The following is a 12,308-nucleotide window of genomic DNA, read 5'->3' on the forward strand; positions in this document are numbered from 1 at the left end:
GGGTTTGATTTGTTTTCAAATTTGTTGGGTTATAAATGGATCTGTTTGTATGGAATGATTACAATGAAAATTAATAAAATAAAAATATAGTGATAAAAAAAAAAAAAAAGTTGACCATCTCTTCATTTATTTAGCTTTTATTATATTTGGGTAATTTCTCCAAAAATTATTAAAAGTACTAACTGTGACTAAATAGTCCTAATAATATAAATACACCAATATAAAGCAAGCTGATTATGGATACATTCAAGATCCTTTAAAAGGTCTCAGAATGGTGCATTTTCTTTTTGAATCATCCATAGACTATTACAATATATTACACTCCATTTTATCAAACAGAGTGTTTCAACAAATATCACAGTACATTTATTACATTTGATGACCAGCTTCTGCTATCTTTATTTGAAAAATGTTTCGATGAGTTGCTCAGTCTGACAAGTGTTATATATATGAAAGTGAAGAAAACAACATTCTGTTCTATGTCAAATTCTAGTAAGGAATTTGTCACTTAAAGATCACCAATTTCTCTCCAATACTGGGCTGCAAATGTTAATACATTTATTAAAAGGCTATTTTTTTTCCTTAAAATCTTGACTTCTTAATTAAGAACTTTAGAAGGGATCATGTTGATGTATTTACCAAAAATTTAGACAACTAAGAATAAACCCTGCTGGAAGTTTTTGGAGGATACTACTGTGGATACTGGTAGCATGCTTAATAATCAGATTGGGAGAAACACACAGAAACATGTAAGTAATCAAGAGCCATCCAATTTGTGAACAATCTTAAATTTACCCATGTATTTACCCATGTGTATCAGAACACTAAATAAATAAGTAAATAAATGTTTTACCAGGAGCAGCAGCGATATTTTTTTCCCCCAGAAAGAGAGAAAAACTAAAGTAGTCAAATTAATATCAATAAAAGAAATTAAGTGCAAACAGCGTGCAAACATATAGGTGGTACAACTGTATCACCATAGGTAGTCTTAAAAACAATCAAATAATACTCTAACAAATAATACTAAAAGTATAAAACAGCAAATGTAACAAACTTGACAAGGTGACTTTCTGACAAACCTGGTTTGAAAAAAAGGTTTGCATAACTGAAAACATCCTTAAAATTATCCTGGTATACAATAAAGCATGAATTTTTAGTTTTAGTATCGACTTTCAGCATTGTTTATTTTTCAGTTACTTGATATTTGTACAGTGGCTGGAGTGCCAATCCTGCCACCAACCTCCAAGTTTTTCCCTGCAAGTTGGAGAGGAAAAAAACAGACCTTGAGGATCAGTTTTTTAAATTTTTTTTTTTTTAATATCGCCTACACTGAAACTCCCCCATCTGATGTTACCTTTGAGGGGAGGAACTCACCCCCATTGTCAGAAATAAAATTCAAGGCCTGCGTGTCATATGCATACCACTTCACTGACCAAGAATAAGGTGAAGACTGATATTGTAAATATGGTGAAAGATCAAACATTAAAGAACTAAAAAGTGTAAAGTTGTTTCAACTTCCAGCTCCAGTAAGAAATCTGTCTTTTGCAAGATCTGTAAAAATGAGCTCACTCAGTACAGCAGTATATCTGATGTGGGTGCACCTGCAAAGAAAATACATCGAAGTGATGGTAATCCCTCTTTGACTCACACTTGGGGATAATCCAACATCAATGTCATTTTCTTACGCCTGCTCAAAAAATGTATCTTATAGTGTACAGTCATCAAAAATATACAGAAAGTCTTTTGTATTTTTGTTGATTATAGCAACAGTTGGTGTTTGAAGCCATACCGTTAAGAAAAAATAGTTCATCTTGTGGTCTTTGCTGCCCTGCAGCAGGTTAAAAATAAATAAAAAAAAAAGTTTAGCAATGGTTCCAGCTTTCAACTCTCTTCCTCTTGGTGCCAACAACAGCTTTGAAAGTGTTAAGCTAGACTAAGTCATTAACAGATTTATTGCCATACACATTCTGAAAAATGTAATTTTGGATTATATTTTTACTATTGTTAATAAAAAGGAGTGTGCAAGTAAATTTTTAATAAAATGCTCTCTCTTTTATACTGCACAAAAGCTGCATTTTTGTAAACCCTGATTCATTTAATTATCGAAATAATAACCATCCAACTATCTGATTTACAAAATAATTGTTAGCTGCAGTCCTTACCCAAATGCCTCAATTTTGGACTTTTCCATTTAAAAAACAGACTTCTGGAACTCCTCAGACTTGTCGAGGTGGTCTCTTTTTTTGATAATCTATTTGCACTTCTACAACTCAAGACTGATTTTGTGATATAAAATATCTAGACAAAAGTGCACATGCTGGCTGACATTTATAATGTTTCATATCTTCTCTCAATATAGTTTGTTAATTGGAGAAAAGACAAGATCATACAAAAATAATGGCTGTTTGTTGTAAGTAATTAAAGACAGATCATACAATTTTGAGTGAAAGAAAAAAGTGCTCAACATTTTAACTAAATACATGTCAATTTTCTGAAATTAAATGAAGTGTATCAAATTCATGCTTATATTTTTTCAGTCAGGAACACCAGTGTTCCTTAGTAAAAAGCTTACCATGGAACCCTGACTGGTTAGGAGCAATGTTCCCTCTAAGGAGTAGCATATAGTGAGCAAAAAACATTGTTTATGAGCGACATTTTGTTTAAGCCAAAAATTTATGAGCACCTCGGAGTGAGCGATCGTGCGAGAAGTACGAGCGACGCCATCGGAATGAGTGATCGTGCGGGAAGTATGAGCGACGCTCTGAATTCGTGTGAGCGATCGCTCACGCGCTCAGCTTAGAGGGAACATTGGTTAGGAGTACTGAGAAAGTCATGTAAAATTGCCATCTTGTAAACTTATCAACATAAATTTTTGAAGAGAGCACACTACTTTGACTTCATCGGTCCACAGGACTTGTTTCCAAAATTCATCAGGCTTGTTTAGATGTTCATTTGCAAACATCAGGTGCTAAATTGTGGGGCTTGGATGCAGGAGAGGTTTTCTTCCAAGAGGTTCTTATTGATCAGGTGTCACTGCGCAGTAGAACAGTGTACCACCACTCCACTCTGCTAAATCTTCCTGAAGATCCTTTGCAATCAAACAGTGGTCTTTATTTACCTTTCTAACAACCCAACAAGCATTTTTTTCAGAAAGTTTTGTTGGTGTTTCACACCTCAACCTTACCACCAGTTAACTGTCATTTCTTAACATAATGAACTGAAAAAACAGCTACCTGAAAACTATTTGCTAGCCTTCTCCTGCTTTGTGAGCATCAATCATTTTATTTTTCAGAGTGCCAGGCACTCTGGTCCATGACTGCTGATTGTTGGGACAAGGTTTGAGGAGTCAACAGAATTTGTACAGCTTTGCAATTTGCATCACCTGGAGTTTCCTAATGAAGGCCTGAGACCTTGGGAAAAGTTATGAGACCTCAAATATCCTGGGGTGCCCAAACTTATGCATGGTGCTCAATTCTTTTTTTCACCGTACAATTAAAACAAAAAACAATAAAATGCTGAAATGTGTCACCTTTAACATTATGCCTTTTGGTGGTCAGTTCACCATCTCCTCATTTAACTATTCACAGTAACAGACATTTTAAGCAAGCGTGCCCAAACTTTTGTATGCCACTGTATTGCATTGTTCTGCACTTTATAATTTTTGCTATCAAAAGAGGACTGTATGGCTGCCTGATGTGGAAGAGGCAATATAAAATAAAAAATGGTTCCTCCTCTTAACTGTGGACGTAGACTGTTCCATCAGGAACAATAGTTTCAAGATGTATATTCAATACTTTAGTTGAAATAAAATAAACTATTGGCTTTGAGAACCATCTCTGTCACCGAGTCATGATACAGAAAGTGGCTGTGGTATTTTAATATGTAAGAAACCTAATGTTTTTCAAAATCATTGTGTCTTTACTTAATAAAACATTGATCACAAAAAAAAGTTAAAACTTTATTCCAGATATAAAATACATACTTTGAAAATCACTGCATTATTGGATAACACCATTTATTTAAAAATATTTTGTCAATGTCTGTAGTGAAAAGGTATGATAAAAAAATCATTTTTGTACCAGCATTAGGTAAAATTACAAAACAAAATGCAAAAGTGAACTCATAGTAACAAGTAACAACTATACCAATTTAAATAATGATAATACTTCTTTAACATTATATAAACAAAATCAGCTGATACTTGCATATTTTAACAGATAAAAAATACGTATGAGGGAATGAGGCCAACCAGAGAAATGGAGACAACATAAAAACCACAAAATGACTGTATCCACAAAGACGTTCGAAGTTATTATGCCCTCCTAAATGAGAGGCTACTCCGAAACTATTGAAAGTCAAATATAACTTTAACGTGATATTTTACAGAAAAAAATATCTTTTGCCTACTGAAATTAATGCTGTAAGCACATACATTTTCAAATACAATCCCCCATGTGTGAAGCGATTACAAATGAATTAAAAATAATCAGTACAAATTAATTAAAAATAATCAGATTAGCACTCTTGCACTTACTGATCTAAAATAATGTAAGGGTTCTTTTGGTTTATTGCCTAAGTGAATCAAAATGATTATCTAGTAATTGCGTTGTGACAGGGGTGTGGTAATTGAGATTAACAAAAAAAAAAGCCTAAAATTTAACACCTAGTTTACTGTGCAACTTTTGTTTTACAATTATATAACATGGCAGTATAGCTAGTGACTAAGCTACTAGACTCAAATCACAAGATTGCCAGGTTCATTTCAACTTTCTCACTGTTGTGACTCTGTGGTATTGGTAGAAGCAGATGTACAAGGCTGTATTATGTATCTATACTTGGATGTTGTTCACTATAAAGAGGTGCTATATAAAACGTTATATATAATCTTCAGATGTTAGGAAACAGTTTGATGTTTTTTTAGTAAAACCATTATGCTTACAATACAAATTCAGACTATCTGTAGAATTTCAAACTAAAGATCACTCTGATATAATATGGACTTTGGATGAATTAAAGGGCGCGGTGACGTTACTGCCTATATAATCTGAACCACATAAAACGGCAAAGGAACAAGATATCTGGAAGAGATGATTTTATATATTATATAAACATTAACATTTCCACAAATACTTGACCCAAAGTTAATATTTAAAATACAATTTCATTAACTAAAAAATAACTTGATACAGTTTTACTATATATACACAGTATATTAGAGACTTAAGAGACTTAAAGTGAATGGACACTTAGCAAGTAAATATGCGAACAAGAAGGATATGACAAATTGAGATTGTGTTTTGCAAAAGGGTATTTTAAAAAACAAATACAGTACAAGTATTTTCGATTGAATTCAGTGTGTTGCCGAAGAGTCTTCCGAAGAGTTAAATGTGTACATAAACTACATACTTGGCAAACTGCAAATAGGTAGCAGAGTTGTATCTAATAAGTCCCACGTCTAAAAAGAAACGCGATATGCTAAAAGCATAGATGTAGAGTTAACTGCCGGACTTTGTTTTTAAATGAGGGCTCGGTTTCCATTTGAATACAACCAGAGTGATCAAGAACACGATCTATCGCTGAAAACACGGTTGTAATGAGAGGGGCTGTGCTGCAGTGAGACAGATTTCGGGATCGGAAGCACTGGGGGTTGAGGATTAAAGACCGACAAACACATACTCGTACGAAGCTACGAAAAAAGGTCTAATTCTTTAAGACAAACCATGCATACTATTTTGTTTTTTAGCGTTTCACATGGATTTCTTAAGTTAACAGCGAGTCATGACAAACCCGAAGTTGGGCAGCAAGTTCTCACTGCTCAATTTAGCTGCGTTGAGAAAAAACCTTTAAGATTCACAAGTCATAGGACGCTTAAAACGCAGACGAAAAAAATCAACCGAGTCCTGAAAATATACGTTAAACATACGACAGTATGAAAATAAATTCCATATCCTGCATTATCCAATTTAAAAAGGCAGCACGTACTTACCCCTTTCGGACAACATTTACTCCTGTGAAAGTTTTCTTTTTTTTCCGCACTACACGCCTGGAAAACTGTTTAGCTGGAAGCGAGCGAGCAGCGGGGGCTCGAGAAACACATCTCGACTGGCCACTTTCAGTGCAACGAAAATGCAACAGCCAATCATCACACGGAAAAGGGTAAAGGGACGGACACGACAGAATTATTCCCTCATTCATGTCTCCTACGTCATTATCCCGAGGAGTCAAACAAGTTGCTCAGGGTGTGGTAAAAGAATGTCACTAATAACTAAAACAAAATGATGCATTGATCGTTACGCTTACTGTAAATCCTTAGTAAAAGTCGCTTTCAATAGGACCAGTATCACAAAAGGAATATGTTAAGTGCATTAGATTAAAAAAATCGCTGACATCAAAAAGTAAAAAAAAAAAAAAAATTAAATAATAAAAGTATTCGACTTAAAAATGAGCTTCCTACTTAGGAAATCAAAGAAAAAAGTTGGCGGTATTTATAGCTTTCAACCACGTATCATATCGAATTCCTGACACACACTGGGCAGTGTAGGCAGTTTTCATTTAATAAGATAAACGTTCAGTCATATGGTAGCATCGTCAAGCCTGGTCAAAAGTCTGTGAGTGAAGTTTATGTTCAGAGTCTGACTGGATGCGTTTTTACAACCTTCCTTCCACATCCCAAAAATGTATTGATGGTACACCGTCACTGAGTTCTGCTGTGTGCAAAACTGCTTTCCCATCTGAGGTAGGCTACTGTTACATACTGTTTGGTATTCAATGCAGGGTGAGTCACAAATATGTTAACACTAATAGATTATTTTTAACTCGACCACACCTTTCGAGGTCGATGGATAGGTTGTGGTGGACCACTGCCATGGCCTCCACACTCCCCTGATTTGACACCCTGTGATTTCTGGTTATGGGGTATCGTGAAGGAGCGCGTGTATAGCAGGAAAGTTCATGATATCAATGACCTGAAGGACTATGGTATCAACTATTCCCTGCGAAATGCGTGTCCAAGCTTTAAATGGTACTGTTGCTCGTTGGTTTTTGTGTGTTCAACATGATGTTGAACAGGTCGAGACATTCCTGCAAATCATCTTGCACATATGAAGTATGTTTTGTGAATAAATTGTTTCCGCCAATCAAAGGTTAACATAATTTTGACTCATCCTGTACTTCTCTGTGGCTTAGAGATGGAAAATGCGCTTCCTACAATGGATGAATGGATATCTCAAGATGGACTAGTACCCTATCCAGGGCAGTTTATGATTTATGTTTACGTTGCCTTGATAAGTACCATCTCTCAACAATAAAATAATAATAAATAAATACATTTCAGAATATGCATGTATCGATAATTAAATGCACATTTATATTATTGCTTGCTTCATTTTATTATTTTGTTAGTAGAGAGAGGCATTTGAATGGAATTAGTATATCAAAAAGAGGAAAAATACATCGTAACGTGTACTCTAATTGCTCTGTTTACTGTATGCTTACTGTATGCTTAAACTAATGTGTGTGTTCATGTATGTAAATGAGGTTTAGTTTTGTCATTTCTGTTAAATGCATTACAACTCTCACTGAGCCTGAACTCAAACAGAACTAAATAAACAAACAATACTATTGCAATTTACTATTGCCCCCCACTAACTCCCCTCTCACCAGTAAAAGTAGTTTGAGAAGATGCAACAAAATGAGATCTATGAATATCCAGTTCTTAACATAAAACCTCACTCAAAACAGGCATGATGGGCTCCTGACAACTGCATCCCTGATTTGGAATATGCAGGTTTGGAAAACCAAAGGAATTGATTCATGCTGAAAACAGATGTGCAGAGCATGGTACAATGTTAGCCTGTAATGATTTCTGTGGAAATAAGTCATTCTTGTTGGGGAAATTTAATGGAAAAAGGATTTCATCATATCTTCTGTAATATGATCACTAATTCATATATCTCCTGTTATTACAGAGTTAAAGAGATGGCAGCATCAAGGTGATCAATTAATCAATTCATTAAAAACAGATGAACAATAAGTTTAAAACTCTTTTAGATATACTATATACCAGATAAAGGCCCAACAACATAAAGTATTGCATTTCACAGTCTTTGAAAAACTAAGTTTATAATTTGGTTTTTCAGCATGGAATTAACTTTCATTAATTTTTATGCTAGTTGTAGTAAAAAACAAAACAAAACAACAATGGTAAGAGTTTTAAAAGCTAAGGAAATAACACAAGTTCTTCATGCTCTATGTCTGCTTAGAAGCCTAACTAATGTTCAAAGTGAACAGTACATCATCATTTTCATTCCACTTTACTTGGTAAGGAATGCTTCTATAACACACTGAGCTGGGAAGTCTCCCTATTCCTAGCAACTTCATCCACTGCTTCTTAAGCAGTACCTAGACACTATAAGGAAAGTTGTGGGATGAAACCTCTCCAGTGTGTCTTGGCTCTGGGTCTGCCCCTTGGTCTTCTCCTTGTCTATAAAGTAGACCCCCTCAAAGACGCGGTTCAGGGTTCGCGGCCTCAGTCACTCACAGATTTTTCCTTAGAACCTAACTAATAATTGTTCGCAGAAACCACAAATATCCTCAGCAATGTTTTATGTTTTTTTTCGTGGCAATACTGAACTGTAGAGAGAACAGGAAGCAACCATAGAGGGAGACGCAGATTGGGATAGTGAGAGTAGCCAATCCGAGAGTGTACTCTACTAGAATTTGAAACCTGTATCTCTCAGCAGTCCTTGCAGTTGCTCCGATTGGTCTTCTGCTGAGGGTGTAGGGGCTGTTGGGGTCAAAGGATGTCAACGCGGCTTTTAAAAAGGGGGCCGGTGACCAAAAGAAAAAAAAAAGTTTTTGTAATTTGTGTTTCAAGTTCCAGTCTCTCTGCCTGCCTTCTGTTGGGTTAACTGTACTTATTTGTTTTGTTCTGGATCACTTTGTAGTTGGGTTCTGAATTGTCTGCCTGTGTACATGAGAACTGTAAGTGGATTCATTGCTATCCTGCGAAGAAAGGAGCGCTCCTGAACCCGTCCACCCATTGTCATCATTTCAGGAACTACCGGTAGGACTATCTTTACATTCCCATTCAACATGCGGATCACTGGACTATCTATCTTCATCATTACATTTCATCCGTTGCCATTTTTCATGGACTTTACTGTGTGTGTTTTGTTGGTGCTTTGTTGTATTTAATGTATAATTGCCGTAAGGGAAACAGGGGTGGTATTGTTGTTTTTCATTTGCTTTCATTATATTCTTTATTTGCTGATCACCAGTTTGCTTTGTTTTTGTCTGTTTGTGAGTGCATGCGGGTCAGGTCAAGGCTGGGTGCGTTCCTGGAATCTCCACCATAAAAATAAATAAATCACCGTCTTCTCGACGGTGTGAATCTTAGCGGCACCAGACCGCTACAGCATTATTCATTTCTCCTTGTTGCTGATTGACTGCTGCCCTGTGATGCATCTCCAGCTGATTGTTCTCATGTTTTCCGTTTTGTTCTTCTTAATCCTTAAACCGCCGTAACCGGCTATAGTTGTTTCCCAGTTCCATTTGCCAGCACGTAGGAGCCGAGTATATTTGGTGACGTACATTCATTGAACGCCGCAACCAGCTATTGTTGGTTCCCAGTGCAATTTATCAGCATGCCGGAGCTGATCAGTCAGTGCCGTACATTCGTTGAGCAGCCAGCTCATGACCCCTGCCGGCCCCTGCAGCACTGCAGCCTCACTGTCCCTGGGACTGAGCCACTGCACTAGACTAGCCTGCCAGTGTCAGTGTTTGCCTCTGTGTGCTTGTGTGCAGCCAGTTCAAGCGCAGTTAGCTCGGTGATTTACTGAATTTCATCAATGGCTTCATTTGAACCTTGTACATATTGTTCCAGTAGTTTTTTAAATAGTTTTTACAGTTCATTAGCAGTGTGTAAAATGATCTGTGTTACAGTAATTGTGATGCTCTTTGCATGAAAAAAAATGTGTTCCTTTAAAATTTCACTTTTTCTTTGTGAATTGTGACATTTACTTAAAGTGCAGCAAAACAGCATTTGCCGTCCAAGAATGCATTAACCCCCAAGTATGTGGCAGTTTAAGGGTTAAAGCCCCAAGATGCTGTCCAAACTCCCTGCTCCTTCTAAGGCTTCTGGCAATAAAATGCACTTGCATGAATTACAGTACATATAGCGGTAACATCGGTATTTTACATTCTAGCACTGCGGGTGACAGTACTGTACAGTATACGGGTTTACCTTTACATTCTTTTTTTTAGGTAATGTATTAAGCTGAGGTTGAAATGAAATTAAAGTGTTTGGTGGGCATATTTATGGTTTAAACTATAAAAATAGCCATTTTTTTAACCACATCCATAATTAGCGGTTTTTCACAATTTGCGGGTGCTTTATGAACACAACCCCTGTGAATTTCGAGGGTGTAATGTACCCCCTGTTCCAAACCCCCTCAACTAGCTCCTTACAGTCTAGGGAAGCAGCATTACTACAGCAAGGTATTCATGTTTTGCTGCGAACCTCATATTGTCATGTATAATAAGCTCAGCAGCCCTGTTCTGGAGCATAATTTCAGGCAGATGTATTTGTAGTCTCATTCTTTCAGTCACTACCCAGAGTTCATGACTATGCATGAGAATCGGGATGCATACACAATAACTACTTCTATGTTAATTTCACGAACACATCTACCCTCACTGCTGCATAACACAACTAGATGGTTCAACATCTTCACTTAGGGAAGCTGCTCATCCGACAGCGTCAGGAAACAACAATTTTCTTTTCCTCGAGATCTCCTAAACTCCATATTTGAAACATGCTAATGCTAATCCCAGCCACATCACACTCAGTTGCAAAACAGCCTCAGTGTACAGTGGAGATCAGTCTGATGAATCCAAGAAAGTAACATCACTTCAACAGCAGGACATAATATACACACTTGGCAGAATGCAGTGCCCACAATTGATGGTCTCAACTTAGACCTTAAGCTATACTTTTGGACCACTGTCTTAACAGGTAAACTTAGAATACCTGCAACTGTTATTCTCTATGATTAGAGATAAAATAGCAATGTTCAAAATATCAGACAAGGTTTAATAATCTGTTTTTTTTATCTTTTAAAGCCATCTTTTAAAACTCTCTGAGCAGAGAGCTGAATTTTTCTGTCAAGTACCAATAACTAAATACAAGAACAAACATTTTAATTTGTTTAGTGTGTACAATTGTGAGGGAATTTGTATTGATTTATAAGTAATAATTTCTATTGTAAGCACTTTATAGCAGGGAGCTGAATATCATTAGTATGGGCCCTTCCTTCCTTACTGCCTATCTGCTGATACCTAAATAAAGTGTGCTTTTTAATCTTAAGCTGTCACTTGTTTACCTGAATAAAGAAAAGCTTTATGCCAAAATACCCCAAGCTAAGCTTTTTTTTTTTAGTAATATTTTTAGAACTCACCCACATACATTAGGTTAATCCCAAGTCCTCAAATACTCACAGTAACTACTAGTTTTCCTTTCAATATATATATATATATATACATTATATATACATATACGCGCACACAAATTTATATTTTTATATATATATATATATATATATATATATATATATATATATATATATATATATATATATATACTAATAAAAGGCAAAGCCCTCACTGACTGACTGACTGACTGACTCACTCACTCACTGACTGACTGACTCACTCATCACTAATTCTCCAACTTCCCGTGTAGGTGGAAGGCTGAAATTTGGTAGGCTCATTCCTTACAGCTTACTTACAAAAGTTAGGCAGGTTTCATTTCGAAATTCTACGCGTAATGGTCATAACTGGAACATATTTTTTTGTCCATATACTGTAATGGAGGAGGCGGAGTCACGTATCGCGTCATCATGCCTCCTACCTAATCACGTGACCTAAAAACAAGGAAGAGATTTACAGCACGAGTCAAACGCAGGAACAAAGGTAAATGACGTTAATTTTTGACTGTCTTTTAATACTGTGTAAGCATACATATTAACTCGTGCAATTAAACGTCATTTACGGGGTCATTTCTCAGGCTTAAAAGCTCGCCTTTTATCAAACGCGGGAACAAAGGTAACTGACGTTGTTCACTGTCTTTTAATACTGTGTAACCATACATATTAACACATGTGCAAATAAACGTGTGCATTTACGGGGTGATTTCTCAGGCTTAAAAGCTCGCCTTTTACTAAAAAGGTAAATGCAAAACTATTTTCAATCATTCTATGATCTGCTTCTCACAACTGAAGGCACCGTGGCTGATGTTACGTCACTTGCTG

General features: G+C 36.2%; 1 protein-coding gene across 3 annotated transcripts in view; it reads right to left on the reverse strand.

Moving 5' to 3' along the window:
* The window catches only part of sgms1b (sphingomyelin synthase 1b), a 257,517-nt gene that overhangs the window by 40,583 nt on the left and 204,626 nt on the right, over positions 1 to 12,308 (reverse strand). The window contains exon 1 of one of the 3 annotated variants that reach the window (XM_028795424.2): positions 5,987 to 6,110. The exons of the other annotated variants lie outside the window; for them this stretch is intronic. The gene's annotated coding sequence lies outside the window, so the exon portion shown is untranslated. Of the gene's footprint in view, positions 1 to 5,986; positions 6,111 to 12,308 lie in introns of those variants that run through there. 3 annotated transcript variants of the gene reach the window in all.

Source organism: Erpetoichthys calabaricus, chromosome 2 (assembly GCF_900747795.2).
Source record: "Erpetoichthys calabaricus chromosome 2, fErpCal1.3, whole genome shotgun sequence".
Classification (NCBI taxonomy): domain Eukaryota; kingdom Metazoa; phylum Chordata; class Cladistia; order Polypteriformes; family Polypteridae; genus Erpetoichthys; species Erpetoichthys calabaricus.